This window comes from Xenopus laevis, chromosome 5L (assembly GCF_017654675.1).
Source record: "Xenopus laevis strain J_2021 chromosome 5L, Xenopus_laevis_v10.1, whole genome shotgun sequence".
NCBI lineage: Eukaryota > Metazoa > Chordata > Amphibia > Anura > Pipidae > Xenopus > Xenopus laevis.
In genome coordinates, this window is record NC_054379.1 from 111,060,676 (window position 1) to 111,087,430 (window position 26,755).

The following is a 26,755-nucleotide window of genomic DNA, read 5'->3' on the forward strand; positions in this document are numbered from 1 at the left end:
AGAGTTAAGGGGTTATTTATTAAAGGTTGTGTTTTTCCTGAAAAATTAGTGTTTTTCAAGGGTAGTTTCAGTAAAAACTGAATTTTTCGAGATTACAAAAAACTGGAATTTTTCAAGATTTATTATGTCCCGAAGCTTCAAAATGCCCGAATCAGAAAATACTCCAGCTAAAACCCGTCAAGGTCATGTAGAAGTCAATGGCAGAGGTCCTTTGAACCATTTGAAGATGTTTTTAGCCTTCATGATTTTTTTGGTAGTTTGTGCTCGAAAAGTCGATCATTTTAAAGTACTCAAGGTTTTTTTTGTTAACTTCAAGTATTCAACTTTTTCCCCCACCATTGCATCCATTTGAGTTTTTTACATTCGGGTTTTTTGTTAGAAATAAGCAAACATTCGGTTATGAGTTTATTCAAGGTAGAAAAAAACCTCACAAAGTCGACCTTTGATAAATAACCACCTATATGTAGACTTAATCATAATCTTGAGAGCCACAAATAAGGGAGAATATTACTGCATGTTAAACACAAATACATTATTATCTAGTTTAGTGGCTTTTCTGAAGTTAAAAATCCTAGTTCTTCATTATCATTACAAGAGGAAAGATGAATTAGACGTAATCTGGATAAGTGTTGTCCCACTTATTGCTTCCATTTTTGTTTTATATTTTTAGGCCAAAACACTCTTCTAGCAAGTGAAAGTAATAAAAATTCCATCATAATCAAGTCCAACCCCCTCTACATTTTCCCCCTCTATCCATTATTTGTACCCCCATTATGTTCTATTTCTTTTCTTTTTTTAATATTTTTTTTTATTTTAAATAAACATTTATAAAATGAAGTAGTGTCAAAATGACTTTTTTCAGGGAAAGTGTTCGGAATGTCTGTTGGATTTTATCAAGTCTTATCAAGTCTTTTCTTGCACCAAATTTTTTGAGTTAGGTCGAGTTTGTTTTAAATAATATAATAATGAGATAAATTCGAGTTTTGTTAAATCAAAACATAACAACTTATTTAGTAAGAAGTTTTATTACATTCACTGCGCACTGGCGCAAACTATAAAACTTGCAAATCTTCATCCACTGTCGGAAGTAGTTGCTAAACAGTTTCCGGGTTCGCAAAAGCTATATTAAATTCGCACAAATTATAATTTGTTCGCTAAGAGGCATAACTTTTCGCATTGCAAATATTTTTTCCTTTACCCACTTTTATTACATTCCCCCATAAATGTCCAACACACAAATTGTTAAAGAGACTGGCTGCTATTGGTGATGGCATTCTCTCACTTCAAAGGTCTCATTTGCTAAGGGGTATGTGCAAGTAGCCTCCCCCTACTGCCATTTACACCTTGACCAGTTCAAACTGCTCTCTGCACTTTGGGCCATGTAGAACCTAAAGGAAGAGATCCACAACACAAGCAATTGCATTTTTTTTAGCAGAAGATGTATGTCTGTCTTGTATTTAATTGCTTGCCGCTGTTTCTAATGTAGTGCTTGGGCTTTGCTATTTGCATTATTGTTTAACATGTTACAGAAAACACATTTAGATTTAGCCCTCTGTGCCAATTTGACAGGTATTACAACAACTGATCTTTCTGTTTCCTTATTCCCCATTCTGACTTACACATCACTTTTTTCATTGAGCCAAACCCCAGCTCTCCCTTTCTAAATTGCAGATTTAATGAATTCCCCTGTGTACTGGACGTGACTGGATGGGAGCACAGGAACCTAATGTTAGTGCCATGACCTGAAGGAAGGAGTCAACCTAGTCGCTTACCCAATTACACATACTGCTATATTCCTGCTGCTTTGCTTGGATACAGTGAGCAGTAGGAATAATATTGTACATATTAAGTAACATTGATTGTAAGGTGTTGTATTTGTCTCATTTGATGAGCAAAGCCTATCTATGGGGAATATTCTGATGTCAGGCTTGGCATAATGAGGTCCCTGCTAGAGTATACTGGCTTTATTTTAGCATTTGTCTCTGCTGGCTTTCTAATCGCAGCAACTTGGACTGGAAAATGCTGATGATTCTCTGGAGGTAAGATCACTGAACTCTGGCTTTAACGGTTAAGGTTCATCAAGAAAATAAATGTGTGTCCTTTAAGCAATATGGTTATAAACAAAGAATATACCATTGATTTGGCAACATTGTCTTTTGTATAGAACCCAGAATTATTGCTAGTTATGTCATGACAACAAGGCACTATATAGTATATGCAGACTAACATACTTTTGCTAAACAGTATCTATATTTTGGTAGTGGCAAGGGATATAGTATCTGAAATGCTTGGGACCTGGGTTTTTCAGATAAGTAGCCTAGTCTTTGTTTTGGATCACCAAAATGCTACAAAAAATATTTAAAAACCCAATAAGATATTTTGACACAAGCCTGTGTTGAGGCAGCTTAGTAACCATCAAGTACAGGTATGGGAACTGTTATCCAGAATGCTCGGCACCTGGGGTACTCTGGGTAATGGATCTGTATTTTGGATCTTCATGACTTAATTCTACTAGAAAATCATATAGACGTGAAATAAACCCAATAGGCTGGTTTCGCTTCCAATAAGGATTAATTATATCTTAGTTGGGATCAAGTACAAGCTACTGTTTTATCACTACACAGAAAAAGGAAATTTTAAAATTTGGATTATTTGATTATAATGGAGTTTATGGGAGACGGTCTTTCTGTAATTTGGAGCTTTCTGGATAATGGGTTTCCGGATAACGAATCCCATACCTGTACAAGGTACTGTGTTATTTTTTATGCAGAATAAAGGACAAGTATTTGCCTGAAAAGCTTTCCTCTAATTTTGAGCTCTCTGGAGGGTTTCCAGTTAATAGATGCTATACCGGTTTAGGTTTTATTACTGTTTAGAGTAGATTGATATCTAATGTCAAATTCAGCTTTTTTGTTCTTGTTTTGGTAAGAAAAGCACTTTTAGGAAGTTAAATGAGTTCTGTTATTTGTATAATAAGCTGAACAGAAAACTGATAAAGGACTCCTCACACAGTAGCTGGAATGCCCCATCTTGTAACTGGGAGGGGGGGGGGGTGTTTTCCTGTTCACTTCACAAACAGTGATTTTTGCAAAATGAGTTTTTAAAATAATCAAATTCATATTTTCCTGCATTTCGTGTAAATGTATCTGGCCTGCCAGCCTGCTGATGCCAGACATAATTGGAACACAATTGAATGTTTTTCCCTTGTGTTATATTTTTTTTTCGTAGCCGCTTCACTTTTCTACCACACTCTAACAACATACTGGTAGAATAATTGGCTTCACTACAATTATACTGCCAATGGTGTGTATGTGTGTGTTTGGTTTGTCATAGGGAAATTAGAAAGCACACTTCACTCGGGCACAGACTGAGAGCATGACTAAACATTCTCTGTAAAGCGCTGTGTGATAAGTTGCCTGTACATAAACAAAGGAGCATAATATTCATAACAGAATAAACAATAGGGCTATCTACCACTTTGCAAGTTCTATTATTCAAGCACACTTATTTCTATTTAAGGCCTGTGACAATAAAAATTAAAATAATTTCTACCCATTGAAATACAGGTATGGGAACAATTTCGCCCATAGACTCTATTTTATCTGTTTAACTCAAATTAGTTGTATAATGCATAGAATTTGCTGTTTTTCACAATTTTGTATTTGCTTAATATAAATATAGTGATAGAAGTTAAATGTAGTTTAGGTAAATAAACCATTTGTGTATGCTGAAAAAGGGCAACAGGGCAAATGTTTTTTTCATAGCTGACAACACAGGGTCACTTTAAGAAACTAGGAAAAAGTCAAATGGGGGGTTGCGCCAATGGGGTGAAACTCACCTCAGTCGGCAGAAGCCTGCAAGTTACCAGAGGCAGCAAAAAGACACACCTGCAAACATAAAGAGCCAAAATTCTTATTTTTAAACCAGAATTTGGGCCCTTCTAGTGCTCTCTGCACTAGTGATGGCCCTCCGTCTCCCCGCTCTGTCTTGAAAAGTGTAAGTGCAGGGGGCGGCATCAACTTGGCCACCTCACAATCTCATAGGGGCCTGAAACTCCCCTGACAAAGATCCTATTGTTCTGCTCATACAGTCCCACACCCCAACAAATTTGTATTTGCACTTCCCTAATTCTACTTACCACACACACATGTTTACTGTATATTAGGTCTCTCTGCAGGAAGATTCATAAACTGACTAAATGGGTTTGATTACAGCAGCTGTCAAAATTCCCCAAGTGCCATAGCCTTAATCTTTTGCAGAAACTACTGTATAAACCCAGAGGGGAGGGGGTATCAATCAATTTCTGAATAATGTGTATGCAAACAAGATTTATGTGTGCACTGAAGTGTGAAGTCGTAACTTGTTTTACCATATTGGTGTCCTCGAAAAGGGGCAGCAATAGTAACACATCATCTGTTATTGAGCAGAAGGGTTGCTGTTGTATAGCTATTTATAAAGAATATGCATACAGTACAAACAAAATAAAGAATGTTTCTTTGATATATATATATATATATATATATATATATATATATATATATATATATATATATATATATATATATTGAAATAATTATATATTCAAATCAAATGAAAATAGATAAAGCCTACGTAGCCTATATTTTTCTTTATACATGTCAAGTATTTTTTGTGCTGTACAATAAACTGGGACCATGCAACAGAACTAACATTTAAAGGCCCAAGCTGATATATTTGCACTTGTAATTGCAAACAATTACAGCTAGGCTTAGTTAAAATAATTTAAATTCGTTACGTAGCATATTAACCTTGTATCTGACACACAAAGGCACCTTTAGGTGTTATCTAGTGTTATCTAGTATTAGTGGCTCATTAACAGGAGGTTTAGTAAATGATGGCAACTATTCTCACGTATCTGAGATTCGAATAAACGCAGGGCCCTCCAAAGGCATGCCTCGGGCATTAATGTGTGATTGAGTGGGTTTCTTTCTTTACCTAATGACCTTGGAGATTTGTTTGGTATGTCCATGCAAGCAAATGACCCATAGCATTCCAGCTACTGCAGTTACAGAGCAATTTGATGCTGCTTCTAAGCTCAAGAGGAGAAATAAAAGTTTGTAGGAGCACTGCGTCAGGACACATAGCTCTTCTGGAAATTGCCTTTCTAATGACTTATTGTCAAGGTTACTTGCTTGCTGGATGCTGCAGTAACCATAGTGATACTTTATTACGTGGCATAACATAGGCCATACATAGGCCATCTGTTATTTAATAATTAGGTTAAAATGCACACATATATATTTATTGATATATGGGGTTGTTCTTAAGTAAGGCAGTAATTCGGAAGCATGATGAGCATATAGTGAAAAGATTGCTAGTTGCAGAAATGTCCATGGATTGACTGCAACTACAGCATAGACTAATAGACTAATAACATTAATATTTGGTACTGTAAAAAATATTATCAAAGTCAATTTCCAGTGGTTTATGAGTAGCGACTGTAATTCATGGATGTTGAGCTTATAACTCCAAGTATAATCAGAGGTCAGTAGGATGCTGTAAACATCTGATGGACTGCAGGTTGACTATACCGGAATATTTTAAAGATTTTTGTTTCATTCTTCATACAGATGAGCACAAAATGCTACTATCATGTTACGTGGACCTGTAACATACACATACAAATCTGTATAAAAAAAGTTGTTAAATTAAACATGGAACCCAAATAGTTTTTTTGATTAAAGCATCAATCCCTGTTATAAAGGCGTTTAAATATCTGAGCTGTCTATCAAATATTACCTGCCCGTCTCTATGCCTGAGACATACAGTGGGGCAGTCTATTACTTTCACTCTCCATTCAGCACTTCCTACATGTCACTGCACTTCTCACATTCCCCCTCCCTCCTCACACTCTATAATTGCTTAGGGCAATGTGTATGGGCATTAGGCCCCCCATTTGGGCACATACACAAGATTTTAAGGTGATACAACTTGTCTTAATGTCCACAAAATGGCTCCTGCCTGCGTGCTGTGATTGTGTAATTCCAAGACTGAAGGAAACAGAATTTAAATAATAAATGTAGTGTAAGTAAGTTTTATTTTGCTCAACTAACATGATGACAAATAATTTGGAATTATTTCTTAGGGTGACAGGACCCCCTTTAAAGTGGTTGCACTGCAGTACAAAATAATGGTGATGCTAATGTAGGGGAGAAGAGAAATCCTTCCCCTGCTTTTCTGTCTGTGACATCATTCAGCCCAGTAACAGGCTGGAGAGCGACCTGATTGGCTGGAGACCGCAGTGCATCCTGGGAGGAGAGGGTGTGCCAGACTGTGAAGCTGTGTGTGTAGGCCCTGCTGGATCTGTGAGGTCTGCAGGAGTGCAGAATAGGGAAAATCATATCATACTTACCGAGATTTTCCTTTCCTGGACTGGAACATGGCAGTGGGCACTCAAAGGGTTAATCCCCCCTGCCGTGAGGAAGGCACAGGATATGACGAAATAAAAGGACTTCCCCCAAACATGGCGCCCATTCTATCTTACTGAGTGAAAATACCCCTGGGAGGGAAGCCCCTGCCCACTGCCATGTTCCAGTCCAGGAAAGGAAAATCTCGGTAAGTATGATATGATTTTCCCTATTCCTGTTCCTTACACATGGCAGTGGGCACTCAAAGGGACTTAACAAGCTTTCAAAGGGAGGGACAATATGAATAAATACCAATACAACATTTCAATGCAATTATTTAATACTGGTAGCTGCGGTAAGTACTGATTGACCAAAGTTGGCCAAGCTATTGGAGTAAGTATCAAACATGTAATGTTTGGAAAAAGTGCAGAGAGAAGACCACGTGGCCGCTCTGCAAATTTCTTCTGATGACACCTGGGCTCGGAATGCCCAGGATGCTGCAATCCCTCTGGTGGAGTGCGCTTTTATTGTTGGCTCTGGTGCTGACTGTAATGAGTAAGCTGTGTGTATACATTGCTTTATCCATCTTGCGATAGTGCTTTTTGATGCTCTTTTTCCACCATTGTTTCCTATTGTTACCAAAAGGTAATCCGTTTTTCTGAAGGTAGCCACTTTGTTGAGATAAAATTGGAGACATCTTACAACATCCAATCTATGAAGTTTTTCTTCCTCTTTATCTTTTGAATCGGGATAAAAAGTTGGAAGAATCAGTTCTTGACATTGATGAAACCTGGAAGTTGCTTTCGGAAAGAATCCATCCTCCGTTCTGCGGATAACTTTATCTGTGAAAAATGACATTTTAGAAGGTTTAATGGACAAAGCGTGGAGCTCTCCTACACGTCTAGCTGATGTTATAGCTAGTAGGAATACAGTCTTAAGACATAAGTGCTTTAAGGATGCTTCCTCCAGAGGCTCGAAGGGAGGCTCCATTAAGGTTTTCAAAACAAGAGATAAGTCCCAAGGTGGCACTGTAGACCTTACAATTGGGTTTAACTTTTTTAACCCCTGGAAATATTTCCTGATTAGATGACTTGTGGCCCATTGGACACCCGTATGGGACGAAATTGCCGTCACTTGCCCCTTTAAGGTAGATATGTTTAATTTTCGGTCTGCTCCTGTTTGTAGGAATTCGATAACTGAGATGTCTGAAGTTTTGCATGGATCCAGGTGTTTCTCCTTACACCATTTTGAAAAGACTTCCCAAGTTCTTTCGTATTTGATATGGGTCGAAATCTTTTTCGAGGCCAGTACTGTGGTGATAGTAGATTTGGACAATCCCAATTTACCTAGTCTGATCCTTTCACTTTCCATGCCACCAAAGACCAATTTTCTGGGTCTGGGTGTAGTCTGTCCCTCTGATGAAGTATTGTCTGAGAGACCGGAAGATGAAACGGCTCCTCCTGTTTCATCTGCATCAGGAGAGGGAACCAAGGTCTTCTGGGCCACCATGGAGTGACTATCACCACATTTGATTTGTCTGCTCTGATCTTTTTGATCACTTTGGGTATTACTGCCACCGGAGGAAATATATATGCCATCTGGAATTTCCATGGGAACGAGAACGCATCCCAGAATGTTGTCCTTCTGTCTTTCCCCCAAGAACAGAATGTCTGTACTTTTTTGTTTTGGAATGTCGCCATTAGATCTATGGAGAAGGGACCCCATTTGTTGGCAATCAACTCGAAGGTCTTTTGGTCGAGTTCCCATTCTCCCACTGCTGGGAATTTCCTGCTTAAATGATCCGCTAGCGTGTTCTGAACCCCCGGGATGTAACAAGCCGATAGGTCTTCCAAGTTCTTTTCTGCCCATGCAAATATAGTTATGGTCGTGTTTAACAAAGTTCTCGACTTGGTTCCCCCTTGCTTGTTGATGTAGTTGACCACTGTGTTGTTGTCTGATTTTATCTGGACTTGTTTCCTTCTGAGTGCCTGCTGAAATCTCACTAGACTCTGTAAGACTGCATTCAGTTCCCTCCAGTTGGAGCTCCTCCTGCTGTCCTCTCTGGACCACTTGCCTTGGCATGTCATGTTTCTGTAGTGTGCTCCCCAGCCCAGTTTGCTGGCATCTGTGGTGACAATCTCCCACACTTGTGGCAAAATTGATACTGGATTCTTCAAGTTCTGCTCCTCCAGCCACCATGCTAAAGACAGTAGGGTCTGTTCTGAAATTTTTATTACCTGCAGGTTGTTCGTATGATCTCTGTCCCACTGTTTCAGGAATTCTATCTGGAGCATTCTTGTGTGAATTCTGCTCCATTTCACTGCATCTATTGTAGAAGTGAGTTTCCCCAGGATGCGTTGGCAGTTCTTTGCCGTTGTAATGGGTTTTGAAATTATTTGTCTCACTTGTTTCTGGAGATCTGGGATTTTCTCTTGAGGGAGCTTCAGATGACTTTCTTTTGTATTGATGATCGTCCCTAGGAAGGTAATCTCTTGCGTTGGAATCAGGAGAGTTTTGTCCCAATTGATCAGCCATCCCCATTTTTCCAACGTGGTCACCACTATTTGGATATGATTGGAGAGGATTTGACTGGAGGGAGCTTTGATGAAAAGATCGTCCAGATAACCGAATATTTGGATCCCCTGAACTCTTAGGTGAGCTAATAGTGGTGCCAATATCTTCGTGAATATTCTTGGTCCTGTGGCTAGACCGAAGGGGATGGCCCGATACTGGAAATGTCTTCCTAAAATGAAAAACCTGAGGAACTTCTTGTGTTGTTTCCAAATGGGGATATGGAGGTACGCATCGAACAAATCTATTTTTGCCATCCAATCTCCAGGGCAAATGTGCATAGTGATTGTTCTGATAGATTCCATCTTGAAGGTTTGGATATGCAGGTGCTGGTTGAGACTTTTCAAGTTGAGGATTACACGAAGGGTGCCGTTTTGTTTCCTTCTTAGAAATAAATGGGAGTAAATGCCTGCAAACCGCTCGCGTTTTGGGACTTCTTCTATTACTTTCTTGTTCAGGAGGTCTGAGAGGATAGAATGAAGAATTTTCCAGTTCTGTCCTGATCTCTGCTTGTCCGAAGACACGAATTTTCTTTTTGGTGTAGATCTTAGTTCTAGTGCGTAACCCCTCGATATTGATCTGATGACCCAGAGGTCTGTAATGTGTTGAGCCCACACTGCCCGAAAGTTCTTCAGTCTCCCACCTACCTGGGCCAGCGGGGCTCGCGCACCTTCATGCTGTTTTCTTTTGTTGTCCTGCAGATTGTTCATTTTTTGGACGGTTTTGGAATCTAGATCTCCAAGGTTGACGACCAAACGGTTTTCCTGGTTTATATTGTCTGGAGTCTCGAAAGGAAGACCTCTGGTTTTTAAAAGGCTGTACTGCCGTTCTTCTGTCTTTTTTATCTTGAGGGAGAAATGCTGATTTCCCCGCTGATGCTTTTGAAATTATTTGGTCTAATCTTTCGCCAAATAGGAACTTTCCCTTGAAGGGTAGTGAACATAAATTGTGTTTAGACTGTGCATCCGCATGCCAGTGTCTGAGCCAAAGTGCCCTCCTGGCTGTTACCGCTAGTCCCATGGATTTGGCTGCTATTCTGGCACCTTCCAATGAAGCTTCTGCTGTGAAATTATTGGCTGTTTTCATGTCTTGGATCATTTCCAAGATTTTTTCTTTGTCAGCTCCTTCTTCTACTGCTTTTTCTATATCAGAGATCCATATGTTGTTGGCTCTTGCTAGAGAAGTGGTGGCTACTGAAATTTTGCAAGATTTTCCACCTATCAAATACAATTTCTTTAGACTGGCATCCTGTCTCCTCTCCATTGCGTCCTTGAGGGATACCCCTTCATCTACTGGCAATGTAGTACGCCTAGCTACCCTAGTAATGGCGGCGTCCACCTTGGGTACGGAGATCCAATTTTCCACCTCTTTATCATCGAATGGATACATCCTGTTAAATCGCTTGGATTCTCCTATTTTTTTATCTGGAGTTCCCCATTCTGTTTCGATCATATTTGTGATCACTTCGTGTACTGGGAACACTTGGTTTCTCTTAGTTTTTGACCTAAACATTTTATCTTGCTTGGGATGAGGTATGCCTTCGTCTAAGTCCAGTGTGGATCTCATTTGTTTGATTAATGGTTCAATAAACTCGATATTAAATAAAGTGTCTGCATCTTCAATATCTTCTGAATCCGAATCTGGAATCTCTCCTTCTGAATTACTAGAATAAACCCAGTTCTGACATTCTCTAGTTGGTGTGCTTGAACTGGAGCTAGCTCGGTAGGAGAGAGCTTGACTATGCTCCTTCAAATTGTGCATAACTTTTCCAGTAACTTCTTTTACCATGGAGTCCATGGATTGTTTGATAGTTGACTGCATCCAGTCCATCATATTTGTCATTTGATCAGCAGCCGGTTTACCCACATCTGCTAGGCAATCTCTACACAGCCTCTTATCTTTTATGGCCGGTTCTCCACATGCTACACATTCATGCCTGCAGCTTTTGGTACTCTCTGTAGGGGCTCTGAGTTCGGAGCTTCCTCTTGCTCCATGTTCATGTGAAGAGCTCCTATGATACAAGAAGAAGTAGTTACTTACTTACTTTCTCTTTTCCAATATGCAGATAGTCCCAGCTCTCTTTTCCATGCTTACCCCCTGGAGCCTGAGTGTGATCGTCTGTGATTCATTACAGACAGCCTATAAGACATATACACATAACAGGTTAATCTTTTTAACAACCTGGGCTCAAGCGTATAAAGGATTCCCATAGGCAACTACTTACACCTGGGACCAAGCTGTGCACCTGATCGCACAATTCTGCTTCTTTCTCACAGCAGAGAAGCTGCATACAGCTTTAAAATATCAGCTTTTAAGTTTTTTCGCCTGCGCTTAAATGCGCTTACCCGAATTTTCGCCGCGAAAACACGCATCCGGTTTCGACGCTACGAAAGGGCGCTTCAGCGTCTTATCGCGCATGCGCCGCCGCGAATGGACGGCATTGCGACTTATCGCACTGGTGGCAACGGATGGCCATAAACCCGCCGGCTTCTCCTGCAGCACACACAAGATAGGATCTCGGCTCAGGAGCTTCAACAGAGGAGAGCAGTTCTGCTGGTACACAAGGGGGGTATTTCACGACAGGAAGAAAAAGAATGGGCGCCATGTTTGGGGGAAGTCCTTTTATTTCGTCATATCCTGTGCCTTCCTCACGGCAGGGGGGATTAACCCTTTGAGTGCCCACTGCCATGTGTAAGGAACAGGAAAGAGGCTGTCTGACCCTGCCACGCTGCTAAAGCTTCAGAGGAGGAAAGTGCCATTTGAGAAGAGTTTCCACTGTGATCTGCCTCTGAGAGAGATTGCTGAATAAATCCCTTGAAGAGAGGATTTGCCACAGTACTGAGCCTAACAGGAAGACAGGCCTTGTGTAATTTTGCCTGCTACGTGGGAAGCTGCTATTTTCCAAGGGAAAAGGTACTCTGTGGAAAGGTAGCGCTACCAGGGGAATAAGAGCTCTGGGGAAAGGGACATTGCAATTTGAACTGTGTGCTTTTAACCCTTCCAGACAAGTGGGACTGTGATACTATAAGAACTGTGTTTGAACAGATAGTTAAAACCTTATAGGGAATTAGGTGGTGTCCCTTATATTCCCATACAGGCGTGACTTGTGTATTAGTTACTACTTTACAGTTTATATAAAGTTAAATATTGTTATCCGCAAAGTGTGTGTTTATTATTTCCTAGGGGATTCCTCTGAGGTAAGTTCCTCAGTGCTCCCTAGGTGGAGGCACTGCGCTGTGATTCCCAGTTCCCAGTACTTTTCGACTTGCAAAAGGGACTCAGGGCCCCTGAATTGCCAAGGAAGCTATTATTTAAAGGGACAGTAACCAAAATAGCGTTACACTCGCTAGGAATTTATACAGAACATTTTCTCATACAGCTGAAAATAAGTGTAATTTACAAGCATAGTGCAGTACATGAAGTCAAATTTTCAGATGCAAACACATTTTTCCCCACAATGCACTGTAATTGCACTAAATTCTGAATGGAGACTGTGAGAAGCCTGGAAATACTGCGACACCAGGGCCAGTAAACGTTCTCCTACCCAATTTAAGGCAAACTGTTGCCAAAATAAAATGTAGTTCCAGGTGACATTATTATTTTTTTTGTTTTATTCTATACAGCGGTATGTTTAAAATGTGACTACCACTTCTTTCTTTCTTATTTTTTTTTACAGCACAAAATAAATATGCCCCTTAATGTGATTTTAAAAGGGGAATCCTTTGTTTGGTGCAAAAACGCATAGTGCTTTTTAGCCAGCAGAAACTTTATAGAATTAAAGTTTGGGCCCTTTCGCTAAATAATCAATTTCTTTGTAACCAAATGTGTTTATTTCATCGTATAATGTCTGGAATATTGCCATTTGCCCAAGGCTTGTTTTTACATCCAATATATTTGTCCTCTTTCTGCTCTGACCTTACGTCTGGTTTGGGAAATATATTTGTCTGATTCCATGAAATCCAAAGCATTATTCTGTAAGAGTTCTGAATCCCACACAAGCTTAAATCTTTAAGACTGATGGATTTCTCAGACTATGCTTCTAAACATCATTCTGAGAACACATTTCAGATTTCCTGTAATTCTCCAAAGTGCAATACATCATGGTGCAGATCGCAACAGTTGCAGTTCTGTTATTTAAAGGGAAAAAATCACATTAAGTCTGTGGAGCATTTTCAGAGCAACCTCAATCTAACATGGAGAGCCTTTCACATGATAAACATTTATTTGGTGACATTATCCCTGAAAATACATTTACACAGGAAAAGGTTGCCCTAGCTATGTAACCCATAACAACCAGCTGATTTGTAGGTTGGACCCAAATGATCTTTACTGTCAGGGACAGAGACGTTACACATAGTTTTTGGAGAGGAGGGTGAGTTGATACAGTTGCAATGGATCAAGCTGATCTGGAACATCTGGGCCACACCCCTTCAGTCAAACGCAGCTCAGAGGGGCCAAATGTAGATAAAAGATGTGGGAGGAAGGGAAAGCAATACTGGTAAATATTTATTCTGCAACATATTTCTGGTATTGCAGCAGGTAACTGTTAGGGATATTTTGATTATTAATTTATAAGCAGGTTATCAGCTGAGGGAGTCCAGACCAGATTATGCCGTTTTCTGCCTTAAGAATATATTGGTTATAGCACAGAAATCAGATATCAAATAGCACACAAGAGGCTTAAATGAATATGCAGCAGTAGCAGCACTGAATAAAAGTAGCTATTTTATTCACTAAAATCTGCATAAACTGTGTCCTTTTCTTTCTAAATGTTGAGTTGGGATGTTTTCCCATATTTATAAACTGGCTGCCAACTGGCATTCTTTGGCTTTTTGGTTTCAAAGCATTCCTGTTTCTCTTGACTTTCTGTGCATGATCCTCCTGGCTCTGTAACTATATGCTACTGGCTGAAGCTACTGATTCACACATTTGCTTTGTGCCCTGACTCTGGTACAGGTAAGGCTCAGGACCTGGAGATTTTACTAAACAATCATTTAAACATTGGTTAAAATATGTAGTCAAAGTTTTTTTTAAAGAGACAGTACTTTGACTATCGAATGGTCAAATAGTCAAACGATTTTTAGTTCAAATCGTTCGAATCGAAGTCGTATTCGAAGGTCGAAGTAGCTTATTTGATGGTCGAAGTACCCAAAAAAACCTTCGAAATTCAAAGTTTTTTTACTTCGAATCCTTCACTCGAGTTTAGTAAATGTGCCCCTACGACATCTTTCAGTTCTACAGTTTTTGAGTAATTTAACTAGGTTGTTCTACAGTTCTTCTCTAATTTAAAAGCACTCAGACAAATCTATTGTGTGGGGATAATTTGTACCAAAAGCTTCTAATTCAGTGGAAGACTGTGAACAGCAGTGCACCAATCTCATATGGATCTTTAATTCATATAAAGTGACTTGTCTAAATTAAGGATTTGAAATGTAAGGTTCTCCAGAAAATATATATATATATATATATCAGCTTCTTCATCATGTCTATAGTTGAAAGCACAGTTTTTGTTTCGCATTTGTAACTTGCATCATTGGGGTTCTAGGTTCTATTCCTGTCAAGGTACTGCAAGGTCTTGGATGTTTCTCTGTGCTTGCACTGGTTCCCTTTCACACCCCAAAAACATACTGACAGGTTAATGCTTATAAAATGTATCTTAATGTAAAGCATGTAAAGTCTAAAATAGAATAATGCTAGAAATGCTGTATTTTGTATACTAAATATAAACATGAACTTGCACCACAAGCCTAATCAAACAAATAATTTATGCTTTCAAAGTTCACTACAGGGGGTCACCATCTTGTAACTTTGTTAAACATCTTTGCAAGACTAAGACTGTGCACATGCTCAGTGTGGTCTGAGCTGCTTAGAGATCGTCATAAACAAATCTGCTTGAGTTCTGCATGGCTGGAAAGTAAGGCGGGCATAAGTGCTGTATAAGTATGATTGTTTCCCTGCTCAGCAGTTAGGGACCATCTGACAATTCCTATCCAGAGCAGTAAATGAAGGGGGAATTTCACTGCATACAGCCAGGTTTCTTATAAAAACGGTGCACATTTTTTAATTAAAGTATATTGGAGATAGGTTTCTTTTTCATTAAAGAAAGTAAAAATGGGATTTTAATTTTTTGCCTTTATATGCTCTTTAAGGGCAGATCTTTCAAGGGTTGAATTGAAAATTTGAATTTTTAAATTTGAATTTCGAGTTTATTTTAGTGTAATGTGACTTGGGAATAGTCCAAATTCGATTAGAGTTAGAAAAAATTTTGAAATTCAAATTTCGAAATGTATCATGTACTGTCCCTTTAAGAATTCAAACTCAACTATTGACCATCTAAAACCTGACGAATTGGTGTTTTAGCCTATGGGGGATCTCCTACAATCAATTTGGAGTCGTTTGGTTGACTTTTGAAAATCGAATTTTTCAAAAAAATTTGAAGTGAAAAAATTTGAATCTAATTTGATTCGAATTTGATTTGAATTTGCAGGTCGATCCAATTTACCTGAATTTAAAAAATCACATGTATTTAATACATTTCCATTGGTGTTTTTTTTTTTTTTTTTTTATAGAATTTCGAGTTCATGGGAGTTTATGGGAGTTTTTCTCTTGATAAATATGCCCCTTAGTGTTTATGCATGCAATAGTATGTATCTAGTGTAGCGAATGATGTATAATCCATGTAAAGCATTGCAGAGTATGAGGGTTTACTGATGTCTCTAACAATGCGTGGTTGTTTCTTGCAGTGAAATTAGTGGCAACACGTGGATTGATGATAACAGCAGATATCTTAGCTGGGTTTGGGTTCATCATTCGTTGATTGTGTCAAATTCCTGACGGAGGAATCTGATGTCAAATTAAAGATCTGCTATGTAGCTGGTATCACTCTGCTTTTTGCCGGTAAGGAGAAAACCCGATATTCTGCTATGTGAATGAGACCATGAGGATACAAAAACCACATCAAAAACTTGTTGCAACCAGGCCTGGATTTGTGGCAAGGCCACAAAGGCCAGGTCCTAGGGCGGCAAAAATTTAGGGGCGGCATTAAAGTCAGTTGCGCATGCGCAACTTCGTATATTCAAGATATGCGTATAAGGGAGGGGGACGCGGAAGGGGAAGCAGAAGAGGAGACGGACGGGAAGGAGAGAGATGCTGAGGGGGAAGGGGAGGGAGACAGGAAGGGGGAACAGAAGAGGAAAGAGACGCGGAAGGGGAAGCAGAATGGGAAGCCGAGGGGAGAGAGGCACGGAGGGGGAAGTAGAAGCTGATGGGGAAGAAGAAGGGGAGGCAGACAGGGAGGAGAGAGACACTGAGGGGGAAGGGAAGGGAGTCACGGAGGGGAAGGGGAGAGAGATGCAGGGGGGGGGACACAGGTGGAGAGGGGGAGATGAGTAGAGACGGCCTAGTAGCGCCTCATTTGTAAATCCGGGCCTGGTTGCAACTTTGTGTTAGGACACGGCTAATATCATGCATTGTTCTTATGTATTTGATAGAGAATTGAAACAAATATCTTTTGTCCAGAGGTTGCTAAATGGGCAATCACATACAGTATGCTTTTCGGAAAATGTCCTTCAGTTTCCACCTTTATTCCACCATGATTTAGACACATTTTGAAACTGATCCCAAAAGGTATCATTCCTTGAATAAATTCTCAGTTTTAGCTTTGGCTTAGGTAAACACATAACACATAATGAATAAAGGAAATATATAATTTTAATAACATTAAAAAGCCTTCCTCTTGACAAGATACTGGAGGTTTACATTTCTGATAGCAATGCAATGTGTTAGGGTAAATAAATGACAAGTTAAAGTGGCCCTTTTCATCTAAACATACAGTATGTGATGCATAATGATGCATTGTGTGTGCCAAAAGCTTCCATAAGGTTTTCTCTATTTGTAAACAGACTCTTTTGGCCAATAACAATGAAATCCCTTTGTATGTTATGATTCAGTTATCCTTTTGTCCTAAATGGTTTATATAAGAGCATTCTACTTATTTAATCTAGGTGAGAGCATTTCAAAACTTCAAATAATAAAAATTAAACTGCTCTGAAACATTTTATATCCAGTTTTTCTTCTTCTACTCTACTTGCCCTCATTTCTGTTTTGTTTCCCCCTTCAGGGGTCCCTGGGATCATTGGCTCAGTGTGGTATGCCATTGATGTTTACGTTGAGCGATCAACCTTGGTTATTCATAATGTTTTCCTTGGAATCCAGTATAAGTTTGGCTGGTCCTGCTGGCTTGGAATGATTGGATCACTGGAATGTTTTTTATGTGGAGGTATCCTGGTATTGTGCCATTATCTTTTTAAAGGTAAACAATGATTTTTTTTGTAATTAAATGGTTAACATGAAACATGATCAAACAGAGGCACCTAGGGGCCTTTTTTTATGCTGTGTAAAACAACAGCGTTCCAATCCCCAAATATCATCAGGAATTGCAGTGTACTTATCAAACGTTGGACTGATTTTCAGCAACCAAGTACCTCCGCAAATAACAGCCATTTAAAATTGCTGTGGGAATATATGGCAATCATCCATTGTGGCCTTTTATGTGTTTTTTCCTAGAGCGGCTTTTGCTGGAACTTTTTTGCCACTTGATTTTTCCCCATTTACTTTAATGGATTACACAATGTCTGAAGCTGTGAATCTGGCATTCAGGCGGCGTAAACACCTTGATAAATTTGCCATTTATTTTGCACAGCTTTTTATACAGTTTTTTTCGGCAAGTTCTGTTTTGGTTTAGGGCTTTGCTAGGTTTAAATTCACACTGTGAGCTAAATTTATTATTTGTCAAAGATGTAGGCATTTTTTGGTATTTATCAGATATCATCAAGAGTAAGTACATATTAAATACATTAAAAAATAAATAAATAAATAAATATATATATATATATATATATATATATATATATATATATATATATATATATATATATATATATATTATACATTATATTATATATATAAGTTTTATTATTTATATAATACACACACGCACACACAGGTATGGGATCAGTTATCCAGAAACCCATTATCCAGGAAGCTTCAAATTATGGGAAGTTAATCTCTCATAGACTCTGTTTTAATCAAATAATTACAATTTTTGAAAAGTATTTCCTTTTTCTGCAGTATTTGATGTAAAGATTTAATGTACATTTTTAATTTCAATTAAATTTAATCAAGACAATTTATAACAAAACCACACAAAGATCAGCCTGGGAAAGTGTTTTAGTGGATGGGACATGCTGTGGTCTATAACAAATTCTAGATTTATGAATGTAGGGAATTTGTGCAAACTCCTTGCTCTTATCCCTGTAAGCAGAGACCAAGCACAGAGCATGTGTCTTTGTGCTGTAAGCTGTTACCTAGCAACCAGCTATTCAGCGCATTAGGAAGTGACACAGCAGCTAGTGAGTGGCTGGCAGGAAAAGGAAGTCACAGAGACTGGCAAAAGAAGAGAGCCTGGCATAGAGAGCCACATGGTGGACAGAGAAAGAGGACAGAGAGCTGCTGGTGGGCCCAGAGAGCTGAGAGGCTGCACCAAAGGCATTCATTTGGATCAGGCTGGCATAGGGAAGCCACATACTGTGCCTGGAAAGACAGAGAGTGTGAAAGGAATACAGTCTGGAGGAACAACCAGCAGGAGATTCCTATCTGAGCATCCAAAGGGGCTGGTAATCACACTGTATGCTGGACTTGCCTGGAGAGAGCTCTAAAATATCCAAAGAGTATTTGGAGTGAGTATCCTGTTTAAAGGGACAGTACCCTAAAGAAGCACTTGAAGATAAAGAGACTGTTATTGAAAGGACATTAAAGGACTTTGTTTCTTTTTTTTTTAAATATTTTTATTTATAAAGTTGTCAAAGAATAAACTTCAGTTTAAAGTAACATTTCGCAGGAGAACATGTTATTGATCACAACATAATATTTCCAGTACAGAGCGAGCAATAAGCAATGAGCAATGAGCAGAGATCTAATACAAGTATCTTGACTGTACGACTCAGCAGTATTTGGGGTATCAATTCACTTCTTAGTAGTTTACATCGTACAGTTAATATAGAAACCAGAGGCAGGATCTCCTGTGAGCAATACATAAACACACTGGGGAGTCATTCAACTAACTTGGGAAGTATTTAAGTTATAGCCAAACAGGCTACTGTATCGGGTAACGGGGAAAAGGGAAAAAAAAAAAAAAAGGGGGGGGGGGATGAATCTCAGGGTGGTACCAATGCCCCCTGGTTAATGAGTATAAGGGGGTTGAAATAGTGGAATACACATATCACATTCTCAGGACCATGTCGTACATATTAAAGGGTCGTTACACTCCAGGGAGTGGCGTCACCAAACCTGTAGGATATCCAGGGCTGCCAAATTTTCATAACCTTAGAGTAATGTTCAGTGGCTAAACTTGTAAGTCTCTCATTAATGAAAATCCAGTCCATTTTCCCTTTAAATATAGCAAAGTCAATGCTGGGTGACTTCCATGACCTAGCGATGGTTTGTCTAGCAGCAAGGAAAATGTGGTTTAGCAATTTGAGCTGCAAAGATGGAACTCCATTAGGGGGAACACATAGGAGGGCTTCAGAAGGGGACTTGATTAAGTTGAGTTGCAAAACAGAAAAAATCATATTATAGACCCGAGTCCAGAATCTGGTCACCCTAGGGCAAGACCACCAAATGTGGAACATGGTACCCGAGGACGAGCAGCCTCTGAAGCAATTATCAGATGTATTTCTGTAAATTCTAGCCAGCCTCACTGGAGTCAAATACCATCTAAAGAGGACTTTGTAGCCTGCTTCTGATATTATGGTGTTCTTGGAACTGTGTTTTAGATTGTCCCAGGCTTTCACCCAGTCTTCTTCTGGGAGGACTAAGTTTAGTTCCTTATGCCACATCTTAATGTAGTTTAAGTCCGTGAGGCTGGCTGGAGAAATCATATTACGGTAGAGAAGAGAAACCGCTTTGAGAGTGACAGAATTATTGGTGCACCATCTCTCAAAGTAAGTTTGTATAGGTGCTTCAGGGACCTTCCGAAGCCAATGTTGATTAACCCAGTGTAGAATTTGGGCTGCCCTAAAAGTTTCAGAGTTTGGGATGTCATAGTTTTCTTTCAAATATGCCATTGTAAGGGGACCTCTAACTGTGAGGAGATTATGGCTCCTAAGAAACCGGTGTGAGGTCCACCAATTGAAAGAGGAGGCCTGTAGCCCTGGGGGAAAAATGGGGTTGCGAACAATAGGAGCTGCCGGTGTATGGGGGGAAATCAGGTTGTATAGGGTCGCATTTTGATCCCAGACCGCAAGGGTATGTTGTAACGTGTAACTGGGTATGGGTGGGCGCTTAGAAGGGGGTACCCAAAACAAGGCTTCCGCCGAGTGGGGGAGTAACAGTATATTTTCTAAGTCAACCCAAAGAGGAGGCAGAGGCTGGAGGTGAACCGTGGGGATGTGAGCCAGCTGAGAGGCCACATAATATTTTCTCAGGTTGGGAAGCCCCAAACCTCCGTCTAATGGTCTCCTCTCTAGAGTCCTTCTATTAACTCTTGGGGGTTTGGAGTTCCAGATAAATGAAGTAATATGCTTCTCGAAGGATTTGAGGTCAGTCTTTGAGATATCCACAGGGAGCACTCTAAACAGGTAGAGCAATTTCGGGAGGAGGGACATTTTCACTGCCGTTATTCGGCCTATCCATGATATGTGGTATTTACCCCAGTCCTCAAGCAATTTGCGTAATTTCTTGTATATGTATGGGTAGTTAGCCTTGTATAATTGGTGGTAAGTCGTGGTGAATCTGACTCCCAGAATGGTAATATGTGATTTATTCCAATGAATATCAAAGTTTATAGAGAGCAGTTTGGTCGATTCGGGGGGCAAGTTTATGTTAAGTGCTTCCGTCTTTTCAGGGTTTGTTACCAGTCCAGAAATGGAACCAAAATTTTGGAGGGTTTGAAACAGATGTGGGAGAGAAGTAAGGGGGCGTGTAATGACCATAGTAACGTCATCTGCAAATAGGCAAAGAGAGTGCTTTTGGGGTCCGATTTTCAGGCCATGGATATTGGGGTTGTTTCTGATTGCTATGGCTAAAGGCTCTAAAATCAGATCGAAAAGCAGGGGAGAAAGAGGGCAACCCTGGCGAGTGCCACGTTCTATGGGAAAGGTTGTAGATGTTTGAGCACCGATGATGACCCTCGCCAAGGGTTCGTGGTATAGGGCTTTAACCCAGGTGATAAAATTGTGGCCAAAGCCCCATTTAAGTAGTGTATGGTATAAATAGGTCCATTCAACGGAATCAAATGCTTTCCGAATGTCTAATTTTAGGAGCATAGATGGAAGTTTAAGTTTCTGTGCTTGGGTGGTTAAAATGGATAGTCGTCGAATTGCATCTGAAGCTTGTCTACCCTTAACGAAGCCAACTTGGTCCCTATGGATCACTGAGGGGAGGATCAAATTCAGACGTTCAGCTAGGACTTTGGCCAAAATTTTTACATCAATGTTAAGAATAGAGATGGGGCGGTAGTTCTTGCAGTCTGTGAGGTCAGTGTTCGGTTTAGGGATCGGGGTGATATTAGCAGTGAGGGTTTGCTGAGGGAAGGAGTCTCCTAATAAAAGTTGATTGAACATTTTAGTTAAGTGAGGGGCTAAAATATGAGTAAATTTTTTGTAGTATAGAGTGGAGAAACCGTCAGGTCCCGGAGATTTCGAGAGCTGAAAATGTTGGATTGCTGATTTAGGACTTTGTTTCTTTTAGTTAGATAGACAGATTGGGCTAGAAAGTTAGTTAGTGAGGCCCTATTGCCACTGGTTAGGAGTGCTGCATGTATTGGGTGCCCATTTATTTTAGATAAGCAGTTATTCAGTTTAACCAATAAGGTGTGTGTGTTATTACTGTATTCCTAGTGGGGCCAGCCGTAGGTGCATTCCCGGATCCCACTAGGTGGAGGCACTGCGCTAGTAAGTACCAGGTACCCAGTCTCTCTCAATACCACTGCGGAGTAGCTCAGGTTTGTCCCGTGTCATCAGGTAAGCGCAACACGTGGATTGTAACACTGACAAAGGGGTATCGGAAGGGTTACATGTAGTTGGCCAGGAGTTAAATAAGCAAGCCTTAGCATAACAGATTGGAATAATCTATTTATAACACTGTATGAAACTCCGTGAAAGAATTAAAAGCTCTACCCAGTCTTTCTAACCTTGTATAACTTTGTCGGCAGCATTTCCAATAAGCCAGTTGTACTTTCTAGATTCAGAGACTATAGATAGCTCTCCTTTAATAAAAGGTTTGTCCCTACTAATGTTTAAACAGGTGTCATAAGTCAAAAATATTTTGATACCACTCTGACTAAATCTGACTGAGTTAAATCTCAGCAAAGGCCCCAGTAAGATATGTATTATTATGCTTTATTGTGTTACATTATAAGGCAGGGGTGTCCAACCTGCAGCCCGAGGGCCGTATGCGGCCCAGGATGGATATGAATGCGGCCCAGCTTGAAATGCTCAGTTCCAGAGGAAACGTCATAATAATATAATAATACGTCTATTTAATATCCAGGTGTTCCATATTCCAATGTATAGCTCCATCTGGTTATCCAACTGGTATTGTAGTTCTTTTCTGTGTATTTTCTTTACTTTTACAAAGTGTTTGTGTATTTCATGTATGGCCCCAGACAATTTTTCTTTTTCCAGTGTGGACCAGGGAAGCCAAAAGGTTGGACACCCCTGGTATAAGGTAATGAAAACAGGGTTAATTTCACTACAAGTATGGGACCTGTTATGCAGAGTAAGGAATCTTTCTGTAATTTGGATCTCCATACTTTAAGTCACTTAAATAATTGAAAACATTTAGATTGTTTTACCTCCACTAATGATTAATAATATCATAGTTGGGATCAAATACAAGGTATTGTATTATTATTACAGAGAAAAAGGAAATCATTTTTAAAATTTTCAAATATTTGATCAAAATGGAGATTTATGGATAACAGGTTTATGAATAACGGATCCCATACCTGTATTCAAAAAGAAAAAACAGCAAAATTGCATTACATGTTGTTAATGTAGCTGTACTTCCCCTACTCTTGTTCTGCAAAAGAAAACAGTATGGTGCAGTAAAGCATGAACAACAGAGCACAAGTAAACGAATAAGAGGAAAAAGGAAACAATACTAAAATGGTGCTCTGTATGTTTTACATGCAGTGATTTCCATTAATCCAGAGGGAAAGGTAATTTTCTAACTTTTTGTCGGGAGAGGCGATTTCCTGTGGACTACAAAGCTCCATATCTTCCATCACCTTAACAAAGGGGATGAAGTAAATCTGAAATAAAAGTCAGAACTCAATGTGAGAGCAGAAGCAAAAATGGGCCAAGGCAGCAGAACATAAAAAAGATGGAAAGAGCAGGCTAGAACAAAGCTATAAAACACAAAATACAAGGTGATATTTATATAGACAGAAAATGGTGTCCTAGTATTAATTAATTCTTTAAATACAGCCAATAAAATCTAATAAATACACCTGGTTACATGGAATATTAAACAAGTTACAAGCTTGTATTCTACCATATCCCAAAGTATTAAAATCTGTTGTCAGTAAAGAATCACTTTAGTAAAGTTATAAAGATATTCTGTAGATGTTTTTGATACCAATGTAAGAAACATTAGAAATCGATTCTGATGCAACAAAGCAGTGGCGTAACTCGTTGTTACTGGGCCCCATAGCAAATTCAATTTAGGGCCCCAAAATATTTATAAGTTGGCCTATTTTACCAAGATATATTAAAATTAGGGATGCACCGAATCCACTTTTTTGGATTCGGCCGAACCCCCGAATCCTTCGCTAAAGATTCGGCCGAATACCGGACCGAATCCGAACCGAATGCAAATTAGGGTTCGGGTTCGGCTGGGCAGAAGTATTCGGGCCGAATCCGAATCCTGCTGAAAAAGGCCGAACCCTGGCCGAATCCCGAACCGAATCCTGGATTCGGTGCATCCCTAATTAAAATTGCTATTTAATTAGGGTCTCACTGGGCCCCCTACACTCCTGGGCCCCCCTGCAACCGCAGGGTCTGCTTCCTCCATAGTTACGCCCCTGCAACAAAGCCTGCATACAAGGACATTCTACATTTTATTTAAATTCATTAAAAAAACATAAAACTAGGTAACAATATGTGCACATAAAACAAAATAAAACAATAGTTTAAGATGAACTTATTGAGTTGATGAAAACAAAGCACCTAGAATGTCACAACAGCATGCCGGCTCCTTCCTCTGATGAAGTAAATGGCCCGATATAAAGAACAATATTGTGTCTAGTTAAAATGAACAGGAAAGAATGGAAATGGATAGCAATGTGTTCAGCTGTAGATCCACTAGAAAGAGTTCAGCACTTTTACTTAATTGGGAAATATATTGCTCTTGGCCAGTTTCTTTTATTCAATCAAATAGAAATAAAAAATGTTAATCTCATTTATTAGATTTCTGACACTTAAATGAAATTTTTTAGGAAACCTGACAAGACCAGGAAGGGAGTCATGTTCTGCCCTTGCAAAGCTATGGGACTATATTGAAGGGTATATATATCATGCTGTGTAAAAAGTGGAGTGAAACATTACCAGTGATGTTGCTCATAGCAACCAATCAGACCTTTGCTTTTGTTTTCTAACTGTTGAAATTGAATTGCCGATTGGCTTGCTCTGGTAAACATCAACGCTAATGCTTCACTCCACTTTTTAGACAGTATGATAAATAGGTCCTAGAATGAGTGTCCTGTATAATGTGCTTTTCCTACAAGAAGTATTTGGGTTAAAAGCAAATTTAAATCTGCCAAATCAAATGAGAGCACAGGCACAATCTTAACATTGTCTAAACCATTTAGACATGCTTCTCGCAGGGGATAACTATTCATATATACAGTTTTTTAATGAAACATTAGATCAGCAGTTTCAGCCTTCAGAATCTCAAAAACCGGTTTTACCTTGTGTTATTAATCTTGCAGTGAATTTGACGTACAACATGCATATAACCTGCACCTATGCATTTTTCACAACAGCTCTATTTAAATTGCTCCGAAAACAGGTTTTTTGTCAATCTTTAAATAATTTATCAAGTGTTGTCATCAAAGAGTTCTTATAACAGATCACCAGAATCACACAGCATTGCTGTCATTTAACCATGGTGTTTGACAAGGGGACATTCACTCAGATGTTTTTTTTTCTTATTCTGCCCTTTTATTTCCATCCTTTTAAATAAGTCACTGTAACATCAAGATATGAATGCTTTGTGATCCATGAATTCTAACCCCCATTTGCTCTTATGGGCACTTTTTGTCATGGAGTGTTATTTCCCATATTAATAATGTAACAGGAAAGCTCCAGGACATTGAGAAAGTACAAAGTAACATTAAGGGGATTATTTACTAAACCTCAAATTTATCTGGTCAGAATTTTTGGTGCAAAACTCAAATTTTGCGGGTTTTCTTTAAAAACTCGAATTCTTCGAGATTTATGAAAGTCCAATGCTGCAAAAAGTCTCAATCCGAATATTCGCAATCTCAGATCTGCTGAGGTTGTGTATAAGTCAACGGTAGAGGTCCCTATCCTAATTTGAAGTTATCGTGCTCTGTGTTGGATTTAGCCGAAAATCCAATCTTTCGGGCTTTCCAGGCAACAACTGTAAAAAAATCGTACAATTCAGGGAAAAAGGCAGAAAAAATGGTACAATTCAGTGGAAGAGATTTTTTTGGGGTTTTCCCTGAACCGATTAATTTGAGCTTTTTAAATAATAAATAAAGTCAAATAGAGTGTGGAAGTTTAGAAGTGTCAGATTTTAGTAAATATCCCCATACAGTAGAGGTATTGGGACTGAAACATATATAAAAAAAAACCTAGTCTACCTTGTCTTCATAAAAGAAATAAATTGCACTGTAGTCCTTAACTAAAGCCTACCTAAACCCATACTTGTCCCATAGTGGGCCCCAAAGTATACACGTTTCTCTTTTTTCCTTTTGCCTTCATGGTTGGATGAGGGGTCAGAGGTTAAATCAAGACTGCCTAGATCTCATGTCCCTAACTTTACCTAAACTGAAATAACGTGTTTGTAGACAATAAAGAGAGTAAAATGAGTGGTTTAAATAGTAAGAGCAACACCAAGGAAAATACAACATGATACAGGATTGAATGGAACTCTGATACAATTTTGGAGCATGAATATATGGCACCAATGCACTTCTTAGCACACTGACCTAAAAATTATAAACACACCAGAGTTTGCATAAGGTCTAGTAACCCAAGTAACAATCACATTTTTGTTTTTAAACAGGTGGCTCCTATTCACACCCTGACTTACCCCCACCCCCAGTAGTTGCTGCATGTTACCTAGATTTTGCAATAAATACTTTACCTATTGACAAATTGATGGGGGTCAGTTTTATAAATTGCAGTCCAATAAAAAAGATGTACTTCTTAGCAAAGCATTTCAGAACAACAGTATAGTCATTTATTAATCCTTGAATGTGGCAGTCAGGAAAGCCTAATGTCAGTCTTGCACAACTGAAACAGTGAACTGAAATTTGCTATTTATTCCTCGCTATTCCCTGTTCCGCATCATATAAAATCAGCTTGCCGTTATGGAATTAAAATCTCTCCAAAAATGTGTTTTTTGTGCACTTTTCAGAAAATGGATATGGCAGAACCCATTTTTCTTTTTCAAGAAAAACCTACTTACGCTCAGGAGGCTCTGCGGTAAAATTTGATTCCCATCCCAGAACTGAAACCGCCAAGATGTATGCAGTGGATACAATAGTGTGA

General features: G+C 39.2%; 1 pseudogene; it reads left to right on the forward strand.

The window, feature by feature from the left end:
* The first annotated feature begins 1,936 nt into the window (after positions 1-1,936).
* On the forward strand, positions 1,937-26,755 carry LOC108716353 (annotated as a pseudogene).